The sequence below is a fragment of the Daucus carota genome, chromosome 2 (assembly GCF_001625215.2).
Source record: "Daucus carota subsp. sativus chromosome 2, DH1 v3.0, whole genome shotgun sequence".
NCBI lineage: Eukaryota > Viridiplantae > Streptophyta > Magnoliopsida > Apiales > Apiaceae > Daucus > Daucus carota.
The window spans coordinates 2,270,175-2,291,953 of record NC_030382.2 but is presented as its reverse complement, the minus strand read 5'-3'; positions in this window follow the sequence as shown (position 1 = coordinate 2,291,953).

The window sequence follows — 21,779 nt, the reverse complement described above, 5'->3', positions numbered from 1 at the left end:
GTGTGTTTCTAAGAGAGACTGTCATAGGTTTCCATTCTTTGGGAAGAGCTCTTAAGAATTTAAAATTTGAATCCTCAACTTGATATACTCTTCCAAAAAGTTTTAGACCATTTATCAGTTTTTGAAATCTGTTAAATGTGTCACTCAAACCTTCACCAGACTTGAAATGAAATGACTCATATTGTTGAATCAGAAGCTGCATTTTGTTTTCTCTTACTTGCTCATTCCCTTCACAGATGGTCCTGATGGTGTCCCAAACTTCTTTGGCACTTGTGCAGCTGATAACACTATCAATCATTTCTTTATCCAAACCATTGAACAGAAGGTTCATGGTTTTCTTGTCCTTGTGCACTTCTTCAGTATCTTTTTGAGAATACTCATGGATAGGTTTTGGAATCATTTTACCTACCATATCTTCACCATCAGCTCCCATGCTTGTGCAGACCTTCATTGGGACATGAGGTCCTTTTTCAATGCAGTTCACATAGCTTTCATTAATGGACAACAAATGCAAATGCATTCTCACTTTCCAGTGAAAGTAGTTGTCCTTGTCAAGAACATGAATCTTCACTCCAGCATCCTTCTTACCCATCTTTCTTTAGCAGTGTTGATCTTTTTCCCTGTTTGTTGGGAACCTCGCTCTGATATTAATTGTTATTTTACACCAACTATAAGAAAGATTGTAGAAGGGGGGGTAGAATACAATCTTTTACAAATTTAAAAGATTCAAGAACAAACACTTTAAAACAATAAAACAAAAAACACCAAGTATTAAAAATACGGGTGGATTGAATGATCCACCCGTGATATTTTATATAGAAGAATCTGTGGATTGATTACAATTCGCACAGCTGCTGATTCATCACTGAAACAAGTTCTAACTCTCAGATTTTCTCTCAAGTAAATTGAACAAGTTCGACTGATGCTTCTAACTTGGTTATATACTCCAAGTTTTACAAAGCTTTTAGCTAGATTACAAAATGCACCCTAATCTAAAAACAATGTTGCACATGTTTGTCTTATGCATGCTTTCTGAGATGTCTTCATCTTTGACCATCATCTTGATTTAATCCAGATTGCATTGCATGAGATAAGAATGTTTCTGCTTCTTCTTTATTTTCCTAATCAGGCTTCCATGTCCATTTTAGTGTAATTCGATCCATGTGATTTTCGATTTATGTGATTTGTCAGACTTAAGCTCTAGTCACTTTCAACTGCTCTTTGCTTCATCAGTTGAAAGTTCTGTTTACTTTAAACTGCTCTTGACTTCATCAGTTGAATGTTGCGCTAGGCTCATCAGTTGAACGAATTACAAACTTCATCAGTTGAATGCTGTTCCAGTCTCATCAGTTAAATAGTTACATCTCATCAGTTGAATATCCTTCACTTAGATAAAATTACATGGCATTGGATATTTACAATTAGCCATCCTATTCTACCCATCCGTTGATAATTCCCAAAGACAAGAAATATAACAATTACAACTGAAATTTGATAAAGATACTAAGTAAGCCATGTTACCAAATGTTTATGTTATCATCAAAAATTATTGGTTCCTAACAATAGTTTTGAAGTTGAGGTGTGAGAGCTTCTTATGCCATAACGAACTATCTTCAACAGACGCCTTTGCGTAGAAACAGTGAACTGTATTTCATGGTCCTGAAGACAAATCAGCTACGTATATGTTGTCTTTCCTAATGCCTCATAGTGAAGGACGTTTATCCTTGATATGTTTAATGATACATATCTTCTTTTCAAAGTGAACGTAGTATCCTTTGTAACAGAACTGACTGATACTCAGGAGATTATGTTGAAGTCCTTCAACTATAGCAATATCCTCTATGATGATCTTTCCAACTTTGTACTTGCTATAATCAACAGTACGTCCTTTGCTATTACCAGCAAAAGTAACTAAAGGTCCTGTTGCTTCTCTTATGTCTTCTAGCAGGGATCTTGTGCCAGTCATGTGCATTGATGCTGCGCTGTCAAGCACCCAAGCAACTCGAACAAATCCACTGGCACCCTGCAAATGACAAGTTGATTAAACCTTCTTTGGGACCCACACTTGATTGGGTCCAGAAAACTTAAAGAATTGATTTCTTTCAGGTAATACAACTGTTACGTCCTGAAACGATTGTAGAAGGGGGGGGGTTGAATACAATCGTCACTGTTAGGTCCTGAAACGATTGTAGAAGGGGGGTTGAATAAAATCGTCACTAAAAATCGCGGCGGAATAATCTGATTAGAATATAACCTGTTAATCAGATTTTAATTAATTAATATAACAATTTTTAAGTCGTTATATAATTAATATGGTTCGTTTTAATGTCCACTAAAGTTCATAGAATAAATTCGACAGGATGTATTCTAACTTATTGATTAAAACAACCAAGTGATCAAAGCACAAAAAACTGTGGATATAACAATAGCAAGTTACAAACAACTTGAAAGCTTTTACAATGCTTGAACAACATACAAATGAATAAGTGAAGCCATATTTATAGGCAAATCACCTGGAACTAGGTATGACATTGAAAGGAATGACTTTCTAGCTTAGGAATGACATTACAATGGAAGATATGACATTTTTACACAAAGCCATGCCATAAAACAAAGAAGAAATAACATATTTAAGGAATGTCATACTGCCAGGGGCGGTATGACATTTTTCTTTGGCCACTACTCTTCATTTGGCATGACTTAACCAAATAAAGTCATTCGGTTGAGCTTTGTATGACATTTTAAAGTCATAAAACACAAGTCATACACACACAAAGAGAATGCCTAAAACTAGGACACGGTATGACATAAAATGTCATACCAGTGAATGTCTGCTATGGCCAAACGGTATGACATTAATTAAAAATGTCATAACACACTCAATGTCACATACAGAGACACGGTATGACTAATAAAGTTATGCTGTAGAATGCCTAAACAACTGACACGGTATGAATTTCCCTAGGAATGTCATACTGAGCCAAATATGCATAAATTCAATTATTTTAATTGAATAAATAATCAATAATTACTCACTTAATTATATTAATTATATAAATTCATAAATTAAATTAATTCGAAGGTGAATCAATTTAATAAATAAATTATACAACTAATTTAATTATTTTGATAAGTGAAATAATTAAAGAAATACTTATAAAATAATATTCCTTCAGCAGCAGGGACTTCTGATTTGTTTAAACGTTGTAGATTTCTGTCTAGATTGAACGGCCACTTGTAGTTGATGCTGAACACTTAATCTGAGTAGCTGACACACAAATGTACTGTCTGGTTCATCTATATCTAGCTGAATCAAATATTCTTTATCAAATAAACATTTGAGATGTGGCTTGTTCGTCGAGTTTTGTCTTCCTAGTTCTTCTTCATAAGTAACAATAGTATGGAATCTTCTGAATAAATAAAGTATTAAAACTTTATACCTTCTGGACGTGCTACAAAAGATTATTTGTACACTGAGGCTTGAACATATTAATGAACTTCTTCCAGTGGTGTGCAGCAGCATCCTGAAATTCTTCAGACATATAATTTCAATAAATCACTTGACATTCTTCGTACGGATTCCTTCAACAGTACTTGCTATTTACCTTGCTTTCTTATCAGAGTTGAGTTGGTACCTCTTTAATTACAAATAGGCTAAACATGTGCCTTTCAATCTCCCCCTATTTGTTTGTTAATATAACATGCAAATTATCGAGAAGATAACTCAACTAACAGATAAGACAAAGGATTAAACATATTTTGTAAATAGCAAAAAGTTTCTGGTATTTAATTAAACATTCACCAGAATTCAAAAGATTACATTAGATTACAAAAGGATGTTCTTACTGAACATATATTACAATTCCCTAATGAATCTAAAGATCAACTTCTCCTTCTTCGATATCAGAATTGTGAAGGATAGGAGTTGACGGTTCTTCCCTGGTTGGCACTTCAGATGTAGTGGATTCACCATGCTTCTTTTGTTCTCTTGCCAGAGCCAGTTGATGCATTACTTCCAATTCCACAGGGTCTTCGCGGAAGTCTGATGGCTGAGATTTAGTGACACCCTTCATCCTCCGAAAGTATTGAGAAATATTTCTTCGGGTGCAGTGTGATAAGATTACATCATCAGCATCAGACTTGGCTTTAAAAGCGAACCCCTTGGTTCTGAGTAAAGTGGATGCTAGAGCCAGACGCTTGGCAGGATACTTTGGCAAGGCTTCTTCGTTGATATAGACAGTGCAGAAGACTTCCTTGTGAACGGACTTGACACAGTAAGGATTCTTAACAACCTGAGGACTGTTGAAGACAGCACAATCCAGCAGTTTGTCTCGAAGGAGTTCGTTCAGGTTGGAGCAACGCATAACCTTGTTGCGAAGTACCCAGAGCTCAGATACATAGAATGATTTGAGAAATTCAACAGATAGTCTGAATGAACCACTGTGTATAGACAATCAGCTCCCATTCTTCTAGAAATCCCTTAACTGCAACAGTTACATATTGCAATTCTAAAGCAAAGGCATGCATAAAGACATCCTCGTCAGGGTTTACCTCTCGGAGATCATAGATCAGAGATAAGAACTTCCTGTCATCGAAAGATTCCCTTTGAGGTCCATTAAATATTCTTCTTGCAATGTCCCAGCTTTTTTCTTCCTTTCTTTTGATATCAAGATTCTTCTGCTTGCACGCAGCATCATAGATTTTTTGTTTCTCGATCTTGATTTGCTCTTCTGTGATCAGCTTGTCCTCTAGAAGTTTCTGATAATCACGAAGCTTACGCTTCCTAGCTTCATTTTCAGCTTTGAACTTCCAGACATTCTCCTCATGTTCTAGATCAACAGGTTCTTCCTAAAACAAGTAACTCTCATCAAATTTACCTTCTTCTTCTGCTTGACGGTAGGTAGCATCGAAGACGTCATCATCATCCATATCATTTGGATAGTCATCATAACTATCAGAGTTGAAGACATTGTCGGACTGATGTAACGGTTCTTTGTCTTTAGACTTTTCATATTCCTTGTCAGGGGCAGATCCAGAAGTGGTATTTCCCTTGTTGGATTGATTTGAACTATTGTCTTTATGATCCCTGTTTCCTTTGTCACCTCTATTCTCCCCCTTAGTTGAGGGATCCTCTATGGAGGGCTGATCATTAGACATGAATTCCTGAGGAGTTGATCAAGTTTGCTGTCGATAGAATCAAATTTAGCCATGTAAAGTTCATGATTGGATCTCATTTCAACAGCTAACTCACGAATTTCCTCTTTAAGCTCATCCCTGTAAGATTTGGATGGCCTTTCCTTAGATTTCTCTGCTCGGGTCACCAACTGTGCATCCTTCAACTTCTCATTTTCAGCTATCATTCTGGTAAGCTCAGCTCTTAGCTTTGCCATTTGTTCCTCGAACAGAGCAGGGTCAGTGTGTGCATTCACCTCACGTACACTCAAAGCTGTTTCACTAGCCTCACGTGCATGTGTATCGCTCGGTGTTTGCCTTACATCACTCTGTTCATTCACTCTTCCTGCTGTACCTGTATAAACTACCAATGTCCCCTGAGATGGGTTCAAAGGTAGTGGAGGGACAAATTGTCCTCCGGAAGCCTGTGAGGGCAGATTAACTTGTACGCTGCCAAGTTTCGCCTGATCAGAAAAGAAAGAGTGATCAGAAAAGTTTTCATACATAAGACATTGATTTTGTAAATCTGTGCACTCAGTAAACATATTAACCTGTGAATCTGTTTGGGCTTGCACTAGCGTGAGTGCTAGCGCAGTGCTTGACTCTGTACAAGGTACCGTGGCCGGACGGTCAATTTCAATGGCCTCATTCTGTAGAGAGAATGGGTCCAGAGACTGTTTTATTGCCATTTCAAAATCTAAACCTTGTTGGGAAGGTAAAGATGAGGCTGCAGTTGTCTCCACGGCTTCCACCCTTTGCTTCTTTGAGGGAGACAGAGCTGCGGGTTGACCAAGTAACCTACTTCCACTCCGTTTCCTGGCAACTTTATGAACTGGTTGCATCGAAGTGTTGGTTGAAGTGTTTGGAGAAGGAAGAGTAGGTTGAAGTGAATCATCAGCTAGGTTATGAACCTGTGTGTTGTCAGGTTCAATGCTGGCATGCTGGTAAACAAAATCAAGGTCACAACCATAATCCGACGTATCAACATTAAAATTAGATGAGAAGTTAGTAAGTTCCTGAGCTACCTGTAGGTCCTGACGAAAGGGCTGCAGCTCCTGGTTGATAGGAGAGTCAGAATGAAGAGGTTGTGAGGTAGATTGTGTTTGTGGTATGATTTGGGAGTGTGTTTGGTGTGGTAGTGGTTCAGATGAAGATGGTTGATTCTCAAAGAAATCATATTCTAGGGTTTCATCTTCAAATGACAGGTCAGGGTGTTACTGGTGAAGTGGGGAGTGATATGATGATTGGTTTGATGATTGGTGAGGTGATTGTTCTTCTTGGGATTGTTGGGGTGATTGTTGTTGTTGTTGTGGTTGTTGAATCTGCAGGGGTTGAGGTTGTTGCGGTTGTTGTTGTTGCTGATGGTGTTGTTGTTGTTGCTGAGGTTGAGGAGGAGGAGCCACTTGAAGCTGATACGGCTGCAGTGGAGTGTTGAACATCTGTAGCATATGAGGAGTGGTGATAAGAGGAACAGCTGCAAACTTATTCTTATTGTCCAGCTGAGTCATCAACTTAGTGCAGGCACGAGGAACTAGTGCCACTGGAGAATTGATGTAGTGTTCCTTCTCAGCATCAGTCATTTTATCATTCAGAAACAACATGATAAATCTTGGATAAAAGCACGAGACTTTTGTGCATTCTGCTCGACTGATCTGTTCCTTAGTGGTCCCAACTTTGTAAGGATGGATTGAAGTATGAGTTTACGAAAGTTGATCGGACGATTATGAGCAATACAGAAACCATTCTTCTGAAGCAAGAAAGATATAACATTAAAGTTCTTGCGAGTGGTAGGAGCAAACACTTTAGCCAAAGTGTCGAAGAAAAGGCCCCACTCGGGCTTCAGATTGCCTTTCAACGTCCTAGGCAAATTGATTTCGCCCTGATACAAGATTGTCTGAAAGAATTGGGAGAGTTCATCTTCAGTAGGGAGTTCAGCAAAATTCTCCCTTGGAAACCGTAGTATCCTATTCACATCATCAGTGTTGATATGAATGGTACGTCCTCCGTGTATATCTCCAGAAACCCGATGATTATCTAACAATGTAGTATTCAGGGCTGTCGAGTAGAAGTCCTGAATTGGTTGTATCTGAAGTTTTGCGTGAACTGTAATAGCAATGCTGACGAGCGACTGACTATTCAAGAAACGGACCCATGGTCTAAAACGAGCCAAACTGGCCTCGGGGTCGAAGAATCCATTCAAATTTGTCTCCTCGTTAAAAAAACGACCAGCCATTTTTAGAATTAAAAATTGAATTAAGCGAGAATTTTTTAAACAAAATATTAATTCTCAAATATCTCGCAAATTTCAATTAATAATTAAATATCAATTAATTAATTAATAATTCGAATTAAAGGGTTAAATTCTAATTAAAATTTAATTAATATTAAAATGGCTTAAGCAACTCCCAAACAATGCCTTAATCTCTACTTAATCCAAAAATCCCCAAACTGCTTCAAAAACCCTAATAAATCGAACTCGAGAACTAGGGTTTGAAATCAATCGAACTAAAACCACCACAAATCGATCTAAACTGTTAATACAGGGTCACAGAATCAGTCAAGAATCGTTCAGACTCGGTCAGAATCAGTAAAACTCGGTGACTCAGTCGAACTCGGTTCGATGGGTTTGAAATTTTTCAAAATTTCGGCAGCAATTCGACTCGATTTCTTGATTAATCAACGTAACCAGCAAGCTTTAGGCTTGAAATAATAGTAACCAGCAAGTTTTACAATGAAAACTTGAAAAAGTCGAGCAAGATCGATGGCTAAGTGTATATGCGAGTGTGTGAAATGGAGGAGATGAAGTGAAAAAGCTATGGCTTTAGGTAGATAAGTCATATGCGCTTTAGATGGTCGGTATGACTTTATTATGGAAAGTCATACCGAGAATATGAGAATGACATATTCTTGGATTCGGTATGACTTTCCTAAATAAAGTCATACCGAGAAACAAAATAAAATAAACAGAACGGGGGGTAGGTGAGCGAAACCGGTATGACTTTCTCAGGGAAAGTCATGCCGCGTTTGCGACGCTTGTATGACACGCTACAGCCGGTATGACATTTTCTAAAAATGTCATACCGAGCTCAATAAAACAGATTTTATAAAAAAAAAATATACATATTATGATTTTTGATTAATTAAAAACAATAAAACCTTTTGCACATTTAATCAAAAATCTAATACACATAATATATACTATATTACACATATATTTTGTAAATTTCAACTTTAATTAAATATAAATACTTATGAATTTAACTTTAATTCATTAAAAATGAATTAACTTAAAATCAAATATTTATGCTTAATCAATTTTGAAAAATACAAAATAAATATATATAATTATCTAAACGATTGTAGAAGGGGGGTTGAATACAATCGTCACTAAAAATCGCGGCGGAATAATATGATTAGAATATAACTTGCTAATCAGATTTTAATTAATTAATATAACAATGTTTTAAGTCGTTATATAATTAATATGGTTCGTTTTAATGTCCACTAAAGTTCGTAGAATACGTTTGACAGGATGTATTCTAACTTAGTGATTAAAACAACCGAGTGATCAAAGCACAGAAAACTATGGATATAACAATATAAGTCACAAACAACTTGAAAGGTTTTACAATGCTCGAACAACATACAAATGAAGAAGTGAAGCCATATTTATAGGCAAATCACTTGGAACTAGGTATGACATTGAAAGGAATGACTTTCTAGGTTAGGAATGACATTACAATGGAAGATATGACATTTTTACACAAAGCCATGCCATAAAACAAAGAAGGAATGACATATTTAAGGAATGTCATACTGCCAGGGGCGGTATGACATTTTTCCTTGGCCACTACTCTTCATTTGGAATGACTTAACCAAATAAAGTCATTCGGTTGAGCTTTGTATGACATTTTAAAGTCATAAAACACAAGTCATACACACACAAAGAGAATGCCTAAAACTTAGGCACGGTATGACATTTTTATGTCATACCAGTGAATGTCTGCTATGGCCAAACGGTATGACATTAATTAGAAATGTCATAACACACTCAATGTCACATACAAAGACACGGTATGACTTATAAAGTAATGCTGTAGAATGCTTAAACAACTGACACGGTATGACTTTCTCTAGGAATGTCATACCGAGCCAAATATGCATAAATTCAATTGTTTTAATTGCATAAATAATCAATAATTACTCACTTAATTATATTAATTATATAAATTTATAAATTAAATTACTTCGAAGGTGAATCAATTTAATAAATAAATTATACAACTAATTTAATTATTTTGATAAGTGAAATAATTAAAGAAATAATTATAAAATAATATCCCTTCAGCAGCAGGGACTTCTGATTTGTTTAAACGTTGTAGATCTCTGTCTAGATTGAACGGCCACTTGGAGTTGATGCAGAATACTTAATCTGAGTTGCTGACACACAAATGTACTGTATGGTTCATCTGTATCTAGCTGAATCAAATATTCTTTATCAAATAAACATTTGAGATGTGGCTTGTTCGTCGAGTCTTTGTCTTCGTAGTTCTTCTTCATAAGTAACAATAGTATGGAATCTTCTGAATAAAGAAAGTATTAAAACTTTATACCTTCTGGACATCTGGACGTGCTACAAAAGATTATTTGTACACTGAGGCTTGAACATATTAATGAACTTCTTCCAGTGGTGTGTAGCAGCATCCTGAAATTCTTCAGACATATAATTTCAATAAATCACTTGACGTTCTTCGTACGGATTCCTTCAACAGTACTTGCTATTTACCTTGATTTCTTATCAGAGTTGAGTTGGTACCTCTTTAATAACAAATAGGCTAAACGTGTGCCTTTCAGTCACTAAAAATCGCGGCAGAATAATCTGATTTGAGTTTAACTTGATAATCAGATTTTAATTAATTAATATAACAATGTTTTAAGTCGTTATATAATTAATATGGTTCGTTTTAATGTCCACTTAAGTTCGTAGAATAAATTCGACAGGATGTATTCTAACTTAGTGATTAAAACAACCGAGAGATCAAAGCACAGAAAACTGTGGATATAACAATTGCAAGTTACAAACAACTTGAAAGCTTTTACAATGCTTGAACACTTTACAAATGAAGAAGTGAAGCCATATATATAGGCAAAACACTTGGAACTAGGTATGACATTGATAGGAATGACTTTCTAGCTTAGGAATGACATTACAAAGCAAAGACATGCCAAAAGGAAGGAAGGAATGACATATTATAGGAATGTCATACTGATACAAACGGTATGACATTATTTTCTTTAGCCTTCACACAACAAATGGCATGTCATATCAAGGATAAGTCATATGGCATCACAAGGTATGACTTAACAAGTCATACACGTGCAAACGGTATGACATAAAGGGAATGTCATACTGCATCACACGGTATGACTTAATTAAGTCATGCTAGTGAAGTCAGAATGAAGTACACGGTATGACTTTGTTTAACAAAGTCATACCCACTGATCTTGTCATGTAAGAAGCATCAGTGTGACTTATAAAGTCATAACTAGCAAAGCCATATAAGAGGACACGGTATGACATTCTTTGACAATATCATGCCGAGTCATTTAATCCATAAACAAGTGTTTTTAATTGAATAAATATTCAATAATTACTCATTTAATTATATTAATTATATAAATTCATAAATTAGATTAATTCGAAGGTGAATCAATTTAATAAATAAATTATACAACTAATTTAATTATTTTGTTAAGTGAAATAATTAAATAAATACTTATAAAATTATATTCCTTCAGCAGCACAGACTTATAAATAAATTATATTCCTTCTGACTTGTTTAAACGTTGTAGATCTTTGTCTTGATTGAACGGCCACTAATAGTTGATGCAGAACACTTAATCTGAGTAGCTGACACACAAATGTACTGTCTGGTTCATCTGTATCTAGCTGAATCAAATATTCTTTATCAAATAAACATTAGAGATGTGGCTTGTTCGTCGAGTCTTTGTCTTCGTAGTTCTTCTTCATAAGTAACAATAGTATGGAATCTTCTGAATAAATAAAGTATTAAAACTTTATACCTTCTAGACTTCTGGACGTGCTACGAAAGATTATTTGTACACTGAGGCTTGAACATATTAATGAACTTCTTCCAGTGGTGTGCAGCAGCATCCTGAAATTCTTTAGACATATAATTTCAATAAATCACTTGACGTTCTTCGTACGGATTCCTTCAACAGTACTTGCTATTTACCTTGCTTTCTTATCAGAGTTGAGTTGGTACCACTTTAATTACAAATAGGCTAAACATGTGCCTTTCAATCTCCCCCTATTTGTTTGTTAACATAACATGCAAATTATCGAGAGGATAACTCAACTAACTGATAAAACAAAGGATTAAACATGAATTGTAAATAGCAAAAAGTTTCTGGTATTTAATTAAACATTCACCAGAATTCAAAATACTTCATTAGATTACAAAAGGATGTTCTTACTGTATATATATTACAAATTCCTATTGAATCTAAGGATCAACTTCTCCTTCTTCGATACCAGAACTATGAAGGATAGGAGTTAACGATTCTTCCCTGGTTGGCACTTCAGATGTAGTGGATTCACCACGCTTCTTAAGTTCTCTTTCCAGAGCTAGTTGATGTGGTACTTCCAATTCCACAGGGTCTTCACGGAAGTCTGATGGCTGAGATTTTGTAACATTTTTCATCCTCTAGAAGTATTGAGAAATATTCCCTAGGGTGCAGTAAGCTAGAATCACATCATCAGCATCAGACTTGGCTTTAGAAGCGAAGCCCTTGGTTCTTAGTAGAGTGGATGCTAGAGCCAATCTCTTGGCATGATACTTTGGCAAGGCTTCTTCATTGAGATAGACAGTGCAGAAGACATCCTTGTGAAAGAACTTGACACAGTAAGGATTCTTAACAACCTGAGGACTGTTGAAGACAGCACAATCCAGCAGTTTGTCTCGAAGGAGTTCGTTCAGGTTGGATCAACGCTTAACCTTGTTGCGAAGTACCCAGAGCTCAGATATAGAGAATGATTTGAGAAATTCAACAGATAGTCTGAATGAACCATTCTTCTGTGTATAGACAATCAACTCCCACTCTTCTAGCAAACCCTTAACTACAACAGTTAAGTATTCCAACTCTAAAGCAAAGGCATGCATAAAGACATCCTCGTTAGGGTTTACCTCACGAAGATCGTAGATCAGAGATAAAAATTTCTGTCATCGAAAGATTCCCTTTGAGGTCCATTAAAGATCCTTCTTGCTATGTCCCAGCTTTTTCCTTCCTTTCTTTTAATATCAAGATTTTTCTGCTTGCACGCAGCATCATAGATTCTCTGCTTTTCAATCTTGATTTGCTCTTCTGTGATCAGCGTATCCTCTAGAAGTTTCTGATAATCACGAAGCTTACGCTTCCTAGCTTCATTCTCAGCTTTGAACTTTCGGACATTCTCCCCATGTTCAGGATCAACAAGTTCTTCTTCCTGAAACAAATAACTCTCATCAAATTTACCTTATTCTTCTGCTTGATGGTAAGTAGCATCGAAGACGTCATCATCATCCATATCATTTGGATAGTCATCATAACTATCAGAGTTGAAGACATTTTCGGACTGATGTAACGGTTCTTTGCCTTTAGACTTTTCATATTCCTTGTCAGGGGCAGATCCAGAAGTGGTATTTCCCTTGTTGGACTGATTTGAGCTATTGCCTTTATCATCCCTGTTTCCTTTGCCTCCTCTATTCTCCCCCTTAGTTGAGGGATCCTCTCTGGAGGATTGATCATCAGACTTTGAATTCCTGAGGAGTTGATCAAGTTTGCTGTCGATAGAATCAAATTTAGCTAACTCATGAGGACTTTGAATCTCATTTCGACAGCTAACTCATGAATCTCTTCTTTGAGCTCATCCCTGTAAGAACTGGATGGCCTTTCTTCAGCTTTCTCGGCTAGGGTCACCAACTGTGTACCCTTTAGTTTCTCATTCTCAGCTATCATCTTGGCTAATTCAGCTTGTAACTTAGCCATTTGTTCCTCGAACAGAGCAGGGTCAGTGTGTGCACTCACCTCACGTACACTCAAAGCTGTTTCACTAGCCTCACGTGCATGTGTATCACTCGGTGTTTGCCTTTCATCACTCATAGTATTCACTCTTCCTGCAGTACCTGTATAAACTATCAATGTCCCCTGAGATGGGTTCAACGGTAGTGGAGGAACAAATTGTCCTCCGGAAGCCTGTGAAGGCAGATTAACTTGCACGCTGCCAAGTTCCGCCTGATCAGAAAAGAAAGAGTGATCAGAAAAGTTTTCATACATTATACATTGATTTTGAAAATCTGTGCACTCAGTAAACATATTAACCTGTGAATCTGTTTGGTCTTGCACTAGCGTGAATCTGTACAGGGCACCGTGCCAGGACGGTCAATTTCAATGGCCTCATTCTGTAGAGAGAATGGGTCCAGAGACTGTTTTATTGCCTGTTCAAAATCTAAACCTTGTTGGGAAGGCAAAGATGAGGCTGGAGTTATCTCCACGGCTTCCACCCTTTGCTTCTTAGAGGGAGACAGAGCTGCGGGTTGACCCAGTAAACTACTTCCACTCTGTTTCCTGGCAACTTTATGAACATGTTGCATTGAAGTGTTGGTTGAAGTGTTTGGAGAAGGAAGAGTAGGTTGAAGTGAATCATTAGCTAGGTTATGAACCTGTGTGTTGTCAGGTTCATTGCTGGCATGCTGGTAAACAAAATCAAGGTCACAAACATAATTTGACGTATCAACGTTAAAATTAGATGAGAAGTAAGTAAGTACCTAAGCTACCTGTAGGTCCTTGTGAAAGGACTACAGCTCCTGGTTGATAGGAGAGTCGGAGTGAAGAGGTTGTGAGGTTTATTGTGTTTGTGGTATGATTTGGGAGTGTGTTTGGTGTGGTAGTGGTTCATATGAAGACGGTTGATTCTCGAAGAAATCACATTCTAGGGTTTCATGTTTAAATGACAAATCAGGTTGTTGCTGATGAAGAGGGGAGTGATATGATAATTGGTTAGATGATTGGTGTGGTGATTGTTCTTCATGAGATTGTTGAAGTGATTGTTGTTGTTGAGGTTGTTGAATCTGCAGGGGTTGAGGTTGTTGAGGCTGTTGTTGCTGTTGTGGAGGAGGAGCCACTTGATGCTGATAAGGCTGCTGTGGAGTGTTAAACATTTGCAGCATATGAGGAGTGGTGATCAAAGGAACAGCTGCAAACTTGTTCTTATTGTCCAACTGAGTCATCAACTTAGTGCAGGCACGAGGAACTGGTGCCACTGGAGACTTAATATAGTGGTTCTTCTCAGCATCAGTCATTTTATCATTTAGAAACAACATGATAAATCTTGGATAAAAGCACGCGACCTTTGCATTCTGCTCGACTGATCTGCTCCTTAGTGGTCCCAACTATGTAAGAATAGCTTGAAGTATAAGTTTACCAAAGTTGATCGGGCGATTATGAGTAATACAGAACCCAATCTTCTGAAGCAATGATAATATAACATTAAAGTTCTTGCAAGTGGTGGGAGCAAACACTTTAGCCAAAGTGTCGAAAAAAAGGACCCACTTCGGCTTCAGATTGCCTTTCAACATCCTAGGCAAATTAATTTCTCCCTGATACAAGATTGTCTGAAAGAATTGGGAGAGTTCATCTTGAGTTGGGAGTTCAGAAAAATTTTCCCTCGGAAAACCAAGAATTCTATTCACATCATCAGTGTTGATATGAATAGTACGTCCACCATGTACTTCTCCAGACATTCGATGATTATCCAACAAAGTAGTATTCAGAGCCGACGAATAGAAGTCCTGAATAGGTTGAATCTGGAGTTCTGCAGGAGCTGTAATAGCAGTGCTGACGAGCGACTGACTATTCAGAAAACGGACCAAGGGTCTAAAACGAACCAAACTGGCCTCGAGGTCGAAGAATCCGTTCAAATTAGTCTCCTCAATTACGAAACGACCGGCCATTTTTAGAATTAAAAATTGAATTAAGCGAGAATTTTGCAAATAAAATGTTAATTCTCAAATTTCTCGCAAATTTCAATTAATAATTAAATATCAATTAATTAATTAATTAATAATTCGATTTAAATGAATAAATTCGAATTAAAATTTAACTAATCTTAAAATGGCATAATCAACTCCCAAACAATGTCTTAATCTCCACTAACTTCAAAAATCCCCACAAATCAATCCAGGAATCAATCCACCACAAATCGATCAATACTGACAATACACAGTCCAGGAATCACGAAACCGACACTAAATTGTTCAAACTCGGTCAGAATCGGTGAAACTCGGTGACACAGTCGAACTCGGTTCGATGTAATCGAAATTTTGACAGCATTTCGAGATGATTTCTTGATTAATCAACGTAACCAACAAGCTTTTACACTTGAATTAGAGTAACCAGCAAGTTTTATGGCAAAAACTTGAAAACATCAGAGCTTGGAACAATGGCAGTTTGTATGTATGCGTGTATGTTGTGAAAGTGATGAAGTGAGGAGGAGGTATGGGATTTCAAAGATAAGTCATACGGCTGTATGAGAATCGGTATGTCTTTTCAAGGAAAATTCATACCGAAACTGTGAGTATGACTTAATTTGAAGTGCGGTATGACATTATCTCGAAATGTCATACCGAAGTACGTAGGGGTAGGGGAAGACTATGTTATGACTTTTTTTTGGAAAGTCATGCCAAGTCATGCCGTGGTGTGAGGTGTGTGTAGTAAGCCACAGCCGGTATGACTTTTTCTGAAAAAGTCATACCGAGCTATCAAAACAAATTTTTAATAAAATAAACTAGAATGGATTTTTGATTAATTAAAAACAATAAAACCTTTTGCTCATTTAATCAAAAATCTAATACACAGAATATATAACATATTACACATATATTTTGTAAAATTCAACTTTAATTAAATATAAATACTTATGAATTGAACTAAATTCATTAAAATGAATTAACTTAAAATCAAATATTTATGCTTAATTAATTTTGAAAAATACAAAATAAATACATATAATTATCTAAATGCACGGAGAATATTACAGGGGAGTATGCAGTACTTTAGAAAATTATAGAGACATATATGAACATGCATAATTACATAGAAAATTATCTGATAATTTACAAACAATTATATAAAATCTAATAAAATAGATATAATAACACAGAAAATTCACAAAAATATATAATAATATATAAAATACATATAAAATATATACAAAGAGAATCATGGCATATTTAACATCCCTAGTTCACAAACCAACTTAGAGAAAGTGGATTCATCAAGTGGTTTAGTAAAGATGTCTGCAATTTGATCAGCCGTGGGTACGAAATGTAACACCACAGTACCATTCATGACATGTTCTTAAATAAAATGATACCTGATATCTATGTGCTTGGTTCCGGAGTGTTGCACTGGATTGTTAGAAGTGGCTATGGCACTGGTGTTGTCACAAAATATTGGAATTTTGTCGACAGATATACCATAATCATTCAATTGGTTTCTGATCTAGAGAATCTGAGCACAGGAACTGCCAGAAGCTATGTACTCAGCTTCAGTAGTAGAAGTAGACACTGAGTGTTGCTTCTTGCTGTACCAGGAAACCAGTCGACATCCTAGAAATTGACAGCTTCCAGACGTACCCTTTCTGTCAATCCTTCAACCTGCATAATCAGAATCTGTATAGCTGGTTTAGTCAAAACCAATATTCTTAGGGTACCAAATACCTAAACTAGGTGTACCCTAAGATATCTAAAGATTCTTTTAACGGCTATAAGATGTGATTCTGTAGGATCAGCCTGAAACCTAGCACATAAACATGTTGCAAACATAATATCTGGTCTACTAGCAGTGAGATAGAGTAATGAGCCAATAATACCTCGATAGCTTGAGATATCAACTTTCTTACCATATTTATCCTGGTGAAGCTTAGTGGCAGTGGGCATGGGTGTCTTTGCCGGTGAACAGTATTCTAGATTGTACTTCCTTAGAACATCTCTGACATACTTTGATTGGAAAATGAAGATTCCATCTTCCTTTTGGCTTACTTGAAGACCAAGAAAGTAGGATAGCTCACCCATCATACTCATCTCATAATTACTCGGCATTAACTTAGCAAATCTCTTGCACAAGTTATCGTTAGTAGAACCAAATATAATATCATCAACATATATTTGAACAAACATCATATCATTATCATGCAATTTGTAAAAGAGAGTTTTGTCTATGACACCTCTAGTGAAATTATTTTCAATTAAAAACTTAGAGAGGGTGTCATACCAAGTCATTGGTGACTGCTTGAGTCCATACACAGCTTTGAATAGGAAGTATACAAAATCAGCAAACTCTGGATTTTCAAAGCCAGGGGCTATTCCAGATATACTTCTACTTCCAGCTTTCCATTCGGAAATGCACTCTTCACATCCATTTGATAAACTTTGAAGTTGGAGTGTGCAGCAAATGCAAGAAATATTCTGATGGCTTCAAGACGAGCAACTAGAGCATAGGTTTCATCGTAATCAATTCCTTCTTCTTGGGAATAACCTTTTGCGACCAGTCTGGCTTTGTTTCTCCCAACAATGACATCACCATCTAACTTGTTCCGGTAGACCCTTCTTTCCAATTATAGATTTACCCTTAGGCCTTGGAACCTGGGCCCAGACTTCTAGTCTCTCAAATTGATTGAGCTCTTCTTGCATGGCGAGTGTTAGGGTTATACTGAATTATTCGTTTGAAGTATATAACAATTATTTGAGAATCTTGAATGCATGTTTTCACATTGTCTGTATATTATATATTGTAGACAATCTAGTATCAAATGGGATAGCAGAAGATTAGATTGTCAGACTCCTTATATAATATAATAAAGGTTCACAGTCGAGGTGGTGTTAGACAAACCACTGGAATGGCTGAAGTATTATTTGGAAATAGTTTATCTTGACTATTGAATAATACTTATATACTTTGTGTATATTGAACGGGATCAAAATAGTAGAATAATTGTTTCTTTAATTCTGACAATAAAGAACTAAGATTCTATAATGTTATTAATGCTTAAGTTCTTAATCCGGATATAGTGATTGACACTTGTATTTAATGCCCATGCCTTGACTCATAAGTTACGTAATTTATTTTAAATTACGAATTTATGTATTGGGCAATGACATTATATACAGAGTGGAATATTGACTATTGCAGGAAACCGTGTCCGAATAATATATTCGGGTGATGATGTCCTCTTGAAAGCTCAGAAAGATAATTATGCTTTAGTCCTGCAGGCAGATTTGTTCTTGCATAATTATAAGGTTGAGTGGATGATCAAGGATAAAAGATATTAATTAAATTAATTGTCAGAAATTAATTTAATTAATGGACATGCGATATCTTAAACATGGGGAATTTATAAGAAATTAATATGGGAGCCAAATTAAATAATTAATTTACGGAATTAGGAAAGGTAGTGCAAATATTAATTCTTTAGTGGATTGAATTAATAATTAATGACATTGGGCCTGGCCCGGAATGTCATTAGAAGGCCTGACCTAATGGTCCATGATCCCTACTGCAGCCTATATATATTATCGTTCTCCTAAAGCTAAAAAACACAACAAAAACGAATTCATCCTAGAGTTTGAGAGAGGCAGACATTTTTCTCAAGGAGACAGCTAGGGTTTTGGGTTTTCGGAGCTTTAAGGAGAGGCACACCTTGGGAGATCGAAGGCCACACTTCGTCCAAGAAGAATCAGGGAATACAGTAGAAGACGTGGATTTGAATCGCTTGCGCCGTAGCGATTCGGGTTAATATTCTGTTTGAACTTTTAATTAGTATCATAAAACGCAGGACCAAGGTCCGATTGTTCCTACAATGGTATCAGAGTGAGGTTGCTGTTCTGCGATTTATGATATGTAGTCTATGTCATGATTATATATGCATGTATGTAGTGGTTCTGTGATGCAGGTGCAGGTTGTTATCCACTATTATGGCCGTGTTTTAATTCTGTTATGTTTGGATTCCACGTGGTTTATCGTGGCTGTTGTAAATCACGAGGGATGATCGTGATAGTTTTGATCTTGTAATTCAATTTGTAATTGTTTTAGATAATGATCTGATGAAATAGAATAGGCTGGGTCGTTTGTACAATTTGTATATAATTGTTTGATCAACGAGGCTGCAAGAAACAGAGATCTTCCGCTGCTGCGATTTGATTTCGGGGGTGCTGCACTGTTTAGGCCGTAACTTTTGCATACGATGTCCGATTTGGGCGAACGAGCACTTTTCATAGACGGCAGAACGGGACAGACATGGAACTATTGTTGAGTCTATTTTTTGGAATTTTTCGAGGCATTCTGAGGCCATTTAGGCCTCCAAACAGGCTCTCGAAGATTTTCGTAATTTTTCGAAAGATGATTTCGAAGTTGTTTTTCCGGGGCCATAATAGTGGATGTGTTTCATTATGTTTTACACAATTTCTGCCTTTTCTTGATTATTGCTACCATGTGTTTCTTGTCTGTGTTGTTATGCCATGTGATACTAACCCTTCGCATGCTAGAATGACATGGACGTAGGGATGTTTTTCATTAATGCTTTAATCATGATAGTATGCTGCCATGTTATGTGTTCTTTGTGTTGCTATGATCATGATAGTATGCATGTGGACTTCGAAGAACTAACATAGGGCGATGCATCTAGATTAAAATCCTCAAAGTAAATTCTAAGTGGGAGAGGGTGTTAATGTGATATTAAATCCCATGGTCTCCATCATTGTTTGTATGTAATTTAACATAAAGACGAATATAAATTATGTATACGTCACCCATCATGACATGTAATTTACGGTGTCTATAATGTTATAGATATTACTGGAACAAACTTCTTAAATTAATACGAATAGATACGAATTTTCTTTATCTCTGATTTGGGGCGATTTCTAAGGCTTATGGGTATTAAGTGAGACCGATGTGACTCCTCCACTGCCTAGAAATCAAACCAGACATGAATATTGAATTGAAGTATTTTATTCAAAGAATATTGGAAGGTATACATGCCGCCCATCGTGGCGTACCAAGTTCCATAGGTTTCGGATAATTTAAGATTTGATGATGGTATAAACTTAGCTATGAAAAATAATATAGAGCACCCTAACGTGGCTTATTGTTTAGTAATAGGACCTGATATGGGTCTGAAATTGGCCCTAAAAATTATTGGGTAATTTTTAGCCCGGGTCTGATTAAAGGCCAGAATATAAGGCCCGGATTCTGGGTTTATCACCCAAAATTCGTGGCTAGCAGATTGAGGTTATAAAAAGCCCGTTGGGCATCCATGTTTGAGAAACATGGGCTGCCCAAACTCAAGGCACGAGCCCCCAGCCCGGTTAGGGCCCAGAACTCGAATCCTAGTCCTACTAGGAGTCTGACTGACGAGTCCAGGACTCCAAGAGTCCTTCAAGAACTCTGAGTTTCGTGGATAACTATCTAGAGTCCTAGATAACCTCCAGTAGCTCAAGATAAGGATCAGAGATCAGTCCTATCCTATCTCTGACTCAAATACCTATTTCTACTAGGACTCTAACACCAGGGATCCTACTTCTAATCAGTCTCTAACCCTGAGACATCTATATAAAGGGCTCTACCCCTCCAAAATAGAACTACGTTTTTTGACTTGATTCTTCACCCCGCTGAAGATACGTAGGCACCTCGTGAGGACCCGTCTGAGTTCCGACTCGCGAGATCAGTCAAAAAGCACGAAGCTCACCCCTCGATTTTTGATCCATAACATTTGGCGCCGTCTGTGGGAAGAAGACAACAACCATGGTGTCCACCAGATTACGCTCAGAAATTCATGCACCTTCAAACGGAGACAACACAGCAACCCAGGATCCACCATTGTCTCAGGTCACCGCTGGAACCTCGAATCCTGTCACCACCACACCACCAGTCACGTTGACCCTTGCTAGCAGTGGCACAACCACCGCTGCTCAAACCTCGATTCCTATGATTTTTGGCACGCTGCCCCCTCTGACTAATGTTGTGGCCACAGCCACTGATCATGGGACTCATTACTCTACCGTTGTGACAACCACAAGAGGACCAACAGATGAGTATGTAGTTTATACGGACGACTCTTCTGAAGATTCGGAGAGGGACTATGATATTCCCCCACGAAGGAGGAGAGACGGAAACCAGAGCCGAGGCTCCCAGCACAACACCAGGCCGAATAACTCCGAGTCCCGTCGACCCACGGACCAGGAGTACGAAGCCAGGATTCGAGCTTATGAACAGGAGATAGCTCAATTGAAAAGAGACAGGGCGGCACAACAGGCCAGGCAGCCACCGCCCGAACCTCGACAAAGGACTGAAAACCCTCAGAACTCAGGTATGAATAGAATTCACTTGTTGGCTGCAGGTGATCCAGAGAACCCGATCCCCCCATTCACCGAGGAAATCATGGCAGCAAGGATTTCTCGAAAGTTCAAATTACCCACTATTAAGGCATATGATGGAACGGGTGACCCCGCGAATCATGTACGAACCTTCATGAATGCATTGCTGTTGCA